We start from the raw sequence: 6,000 nt of genomic DNA on the forward strand, positions 1-6,000 counted from the left end.
ATAGTCAAAAACAAAATCCTAAAGAGTAACAACAAAACTGCATGTTTCTGTAATAATAATTATTTAAAAACACGTTACTATATACTGCAATAATTTGTATTAAAGTATCTTCCATATTTACTGAGTTCAGCCCTCCTTCACTTGAAGCCTCTCAAAAGATGGCTGGTCTGAAAATCTTGATATATGATTAAAGAGGAGGGAAACTGAATGAGCTGAAGCTAAAAATAGGCAAGTCTTGTTTTATTCTGACATTTCAGCCAGCAGCTCCAGCTCTCTTCTGGGAAAACAAGTATCAAATAGGAGGACAGTGGCTCTGTTCCTTGTTTATAATCTACAGGGAACTGCTGATGGTTGGCAACACTTGAACAATTTAAAAAGCCCGACCTCTATGTTCTAAAAACATTTCAGTGAATATGTAAAAGTCTCCATGAGGACTCCAGTGTTTGGAAACATAATGGTAAAATTTTGATTGAGGCTCAGTATTGATTAACCTCTTTAAAGTTCTGGCAGTGACATTTCTGCCATTAAGCTGTTCGTCCACACACTTAATATTGGGAAAACTGAACACCAGAGGTCAAGGGCTTAATAAGAAAGAGCCCCTTTGTCTTTTACACATGCTACCTTTTACAGAATACAGTTTCTGCAATATTCATTCCGGTGGCTATCGAAAGTGCCTATGTGGTCCAAGAGCAGCAGGAAGCCCTTGAAAAGAATTCTGAAAGAAGAAACCAGAGACCATATTTCCTTTTTTCCTCTTCTAACGTTTACCTGCTGCTTCATAAATCACTTGAGTGCTCAGTGATTTCATTTCTTATCTGTATAATGTGAAAGATTAAGTCTGTATCCTACCTCTCAAAGATATTTGCTAAGAATGACAAAGTTAGCATTGCCTCATGGCTTGAGATAGGCTAAAATAGACATTTCAGCTGTGACCTTGACATAAAGAGAGATTCATCCCCACATCTGGTATTCCCCAGCTCGAAACAGGTATCATGAGAACTCCCCATCTCCCACCTCTACTTATGCAAAGATAAAAAGAAACCAATCCTCCAACTTTGTAGTAGAGATGGTGATAAGACAGCAAAAAGTGGGGGAAAAATGTTTTTTTTTTTTAAACTATCTTCCTAGAATCATAGATCTTAGTAAGAAGTGACTTTAGCAAGTTGTTAGCATTGCCATTTATATTTGGAGTAACTAAAACCCAGAAGAGTTAAACGTTCCACCTAAAATTATAAGGTAATTAAGGGCTAGAAGTAAAATACCACCATTAATGCAGGGCTAATTGTACTTCACTTTCTTTCATCATGTTTCTGTGCAACTTTTTTTTACGGTCTGAGGCCTTGCATTCAATGTCCCCCTCTCTTTTCAGTACATTCGTCTACAGACAAATATAACATGAAACCACTGTAAATACATGTGTAAAGTTTAATAAATTTTGGCCAGAGATAATCCAAGTCTCAAGGTTATAAGTCTTATCTTCAAATGTGCATATCCCACATCCTTATTTTGTTAGATGTAATCAAGTGAGTTTTTAGTCCTAAACTCAGACACAACCGTTCAAGAAATAAATTATATTAATGATCACTCAAAAAACTAACAGTAATGGAAAGGAGATATATTATACTTTTGGGAGAAGGTAGGAACTGAGATAAGTGGGGTCACAAGGAAAGTCTCCTGAGGATGCTGATCACAGTATGTGTATTACTGAAGATACTTTTTAACACATGTTAACTTTGTGAAAATTTTTATCATTTTCAGACTTTTCTGTATATATGTTATTCATTAAACATTTTTAAATTTATGTAATATTTTCTTTGAAAATTTAAGGTTGGAGGGGCGCCTGGGTGGCTCGGGGGTTTGAGGCCTCTGTCTTCGGCTCGGGTCATGATCCTCGGGTCCTGGGATCGAGCCCCGAGTCGGGCTCTCTGCTCGGCGGGGAACCTGCTTCCCTCTCTCTCTCTGCCTGCCTCTCTGCCTACTTGTGATCTCTGTCAAATAATACATAAAATCCTTAAAAAAAAAAAAATTAAGGTAGGAAATGAGAGAGTACAAGGAATATATTTTTCCCCCAAACCAGTGTGTTTTTGGTGTAATTAATACTCACATACGTCCACCTATTTAAATTTTGCAAACTGCATTTTTAGGGTCTTTTAACTTTGGGAAGTCAGCTATTTTAAATAGACTTAACAGAGGGGCGCCTGGGTGGCTCAGTGGGTTAAAGCCTCTGCCTTCGGCTCAGATCATGATCCCAGGATCCTGGGATCGAGCCCCACATCGGGCTCCCTGCTCAGCGGAGAGCCTGCTTCCTCCTTTCTCTGCCTCCCTCTTTGCCTACTTGTGATCTCTGTCTGTCAAATAAATAAAATCTTTAAAAAAAATAAAAAATAAAATAAATAGACCTAACAGAGCAGAATATTCACCTCCAAATGATCTTCCTTGGATAAGACAAAGACAAAATGTCAGAGGCATTTTGTCCATGGATAGCACCCAAAACAGCATTTTTTTTCTCCTTGTTGGCAAATGTAGGAAAGTTTCATATTGCCCTAAGGGGATAAATTCACTGGCTGCTAATCAGGACCAGTTTTGTGTAATATGGACATCTGTCTAACAAGAGCTGGATGAAGACTGCCATGTCTTTGACAAGTAGGAGACAACTCAGCGGCCTTAGATAGTAATGATTACTGTCAAGTTAACCTACCACAAACAGATGGCAAGAAGTGACTTAGAGTCAAAAGGTTCCATTGCCCACCTTTAATCCCCTAAACTATCTGGTCCTCTACTCCTCTTTTGACAAATATGATGTTTCATTTTTTATTGATGCAAGACAGTGTATATGGTCCATTTATTTAAACCTGCAGTGATGCAGGTGAGCAAGCGCTGAGAAGTTACTGTAGATACATTCAAGCTAAGGGATTAAATTTACACTACTAACCTTTTTTTTAAAAAAATCCCATATCAAGGGGTGGGGGGTGGGAGTTTGGGGGAGCCAGGTGGTGGGTTTTAAGGAGGGCACGTATTGCATGGAGCATTAGGTGTGGTGCATAAACAATGAATTCTGTTACGCTGAAAAGAAATAAAAAAAAAAATTATGGCCTTCGGAAAAAAAAATCCCATATCAAATAGCTCATGGGAAAAAAAATAGGAGTATCATGAAGAAAAAAATAAATACTGCTAAAACCAGAAAATGTTTACAAGCAATTCCCAAATCTAGAGATCATTTAGTTTTCTTGAATACATGAATATTTTATAAACTTGTAATATCAGGGCTTTCTACCCTTAAATATCTGTCCAAAATGTTTTATGTCATCTGTTGGTAAATGATTTTAACATTCACTTTTCACCTGATATATCTTCCCGCTCATACAATTCATTTCAGAGGCATAACTTGTTTTCTTTGCTAAGATTTCATTTCCTCCCATCTCAGAATTTGATGAAATCTATTTCTTCATGCCTCGTCTTCCAGTGAAAGCTGACAACAAATATCAGACCAAATGTAGCTGTCCCATATGAAGTAATTTATTTCTGTCAAATATTAGACATTATTTTTTTCTTGACATAAGATGACTGATACTGTGCTGTGAGATCCCAGAGGTGCAGCTTAACCACTTAAGGACTGAGACTCATTAAAAAAAAAAAAAAAAAAAAAAAGTGTTCCATTCAGAGAATAAGGTTTTGGTTTGGGGAGTTAGAAAGCAAGCAGAAAGAGTCAGGAAGTAATAAGACAGGTAACAGTAAGAGTTAAAAAATAATAACTTATAATTAATACCATCTTAGGCCAAAGCAGTTATATAGCAATTCTGGTATGAAAAGAGGTTTAAATTATTTGTCCATTCTATATTGTGTCTGAGACATGGCTGTTCTCATAAGTGTGCATTCAGCACCTCTAGCAACAAGAAGGCAGATCTAATTCCAGTTTACCCAAGGTAATATAAAAAATTAGTAATCTTTACAAATACACTGAAATTAACGGACAGTTTGCTTAATTGCAAAATGCAGATTTCAAACAGAGGAAAGCCAGGTAAGGCAAGGGGCCACAGAAGTTGGCAGGTACTCTTTTTTATTTGCTTTACAGCATTTTAGCAAGCTTTATTATGTGAAAGGAAATGGTATTCTTTAAAGCTGCAAGATGCTTCCTATCACCTACGGGACCCACTTTTGGAGATGAGAAGCAGAAATCCAGTGAATTGGTTACTGTGTCCACGTTCCTACCTTGACCACAATAGTTCAGTTTGACTTTATTTTATAGGTTGGACTTCCTTACATATGTAATTTTTAAAAAGTTCTAGTACCAAAAGAAAGCAAGTAAGTAGATATTTAGAAAAACATAGTAAAAATTAAAAATCTCTGGCAGAGGATCACAGGACAGTGGAGGGGAAAATGAAATAAGATGAAATCAGAGAAGGAGACAAACCATAAGAGACTTTTCAACCATAGGAAACAAACTGAGGGTTGCTGGGGGGGGAGGCTGGGGGTGGAATGGAGAAACTGGATGACAGGCATTAAGGGGGGCACATGATGTAATGAGCACTGGGTGTTAAATGCAGCAACGAAGAACTGAACTCTAGCTCTGAAACTAATGATACATTATATGTTAATTAATTGAATTTAAAGTAAAATAAAATAAAAATACTACTTCATTACATAAAATTGTGCAAAGTGATGGAGTCAGCTATCAGAATGACACTGACTCTTTTTTTCATGGTTACTAACAATTTGTGATGTGTCATTGACTGTCCTAGGGCTCTAGGGGTTTCTTCATGTTTCAGATGAGAAGAATAATTCAGCCTCTTTGATTCCGGTAAGATCAAATTAGACTATAGGCATTGAGTGCTTTGAAAAGTTAAGAAGTAGAAATAGTAATGAGTGCTCGGTCACAGAGATCTTGGAAGCTTCTTGTTTTCTGCTTAGCTACTTGTCTTATATTTCCCATAGATGGTAAAGAAAGAATGGGATTATTCTAGAATTAGAACTGCTTTTTGTTTTTGTTTTGCTACTAAGTATAGCAGGGTATGGGGGCATGAAGTGATATCCTGAAAGGATATCCTGATTACTGGTTTAAACTGTGAATAGACTTTTCAAGGGGACTAGGGAAAAATAATAAAACTGAAGGTCTATTATGGGCAGATACTATATTAGACATTTGCATAGGTTATCTCATTTAATCCTTTAAAGAACTGTAAGTACAGACAAGAAAACCAAGGCTAGATAACTGAGGTTCTTTTGGAACACAGTAAAAAGTGTTCAATGGAATCAAATGCTGGTACCTCAACTCTAACCCCAGTCTACTTTCTAGTTTCCTAGATGGACAGAATATCCGTAGCATACTTCTCTTCCATGCTTTGTATAATTGCACACTGGGTTACTAATGAAAGTCCATCACAAGGGAAATCTACACTCAGAGGCTCCCCGGCGTGCTTTCTGTTGACCTCCTGATTATGGCTTCCTAGTTAGTTTGGCATCACCGCCAGCAGGCAGCTCCCCAGAGCACTTTTCTGGCATCCCAGACAGCCTCTGCTCAGGAATTGCCCACCAACTCTGCTTTAGGACAACCTAGTCAACCATCCCTCAAGCACAGGGCTACAAACACACTCTTTCCTATAAGTCTGAATTTTAACTTTGGAGAGGATTCACTTTCCTGGAAGGTTGTTCCTTCCTTGCCTACTCTCCCTCAGCCCCAGAGATTTTTTAGTGTATTCTTTTATTTCTTCTTAGCTAATTTCCTATAAATCATTAATCATTTTTATAGTAAACCTTCTCTGTTCAAATTAAAAAAAAATCTAGACTATTTACCTGGGCAATATGGAAGGAAGCAGGACCCCATTCATTTATTCAATCATTCATCATTAATTCAACAAATAATTATTAAGCAGCTGTGTCAGGCACTGTTCTAGAAGTCTGAGAAAGAACAGTGAACAAGATAAAAACAAGATTCATTTGTTCATATTACAGGAGATAGAAAACAAGGAAGAATATCACTATAAGAGCCTATTGAAACTTTGG

The sequence above is a fragment of the Enhydra lutris genome, unplaced genomic scaffold (assembly GCF_002288905.1).
Source record: "Enhydra lutris kenyoni isolate GAN:26980312 unplaced genomic scaffold, ASM228890v2 scaffoldscaffold5, whole genome shotgun sequence".
In the NCBI taxonomy this organism is placed as follows: domain Eukaryota; kingdom Metazoa; phylum Chordata; class Mammalia; order Carnivora; family Mustelidae; genus Enhydra; species Enhydra lutris.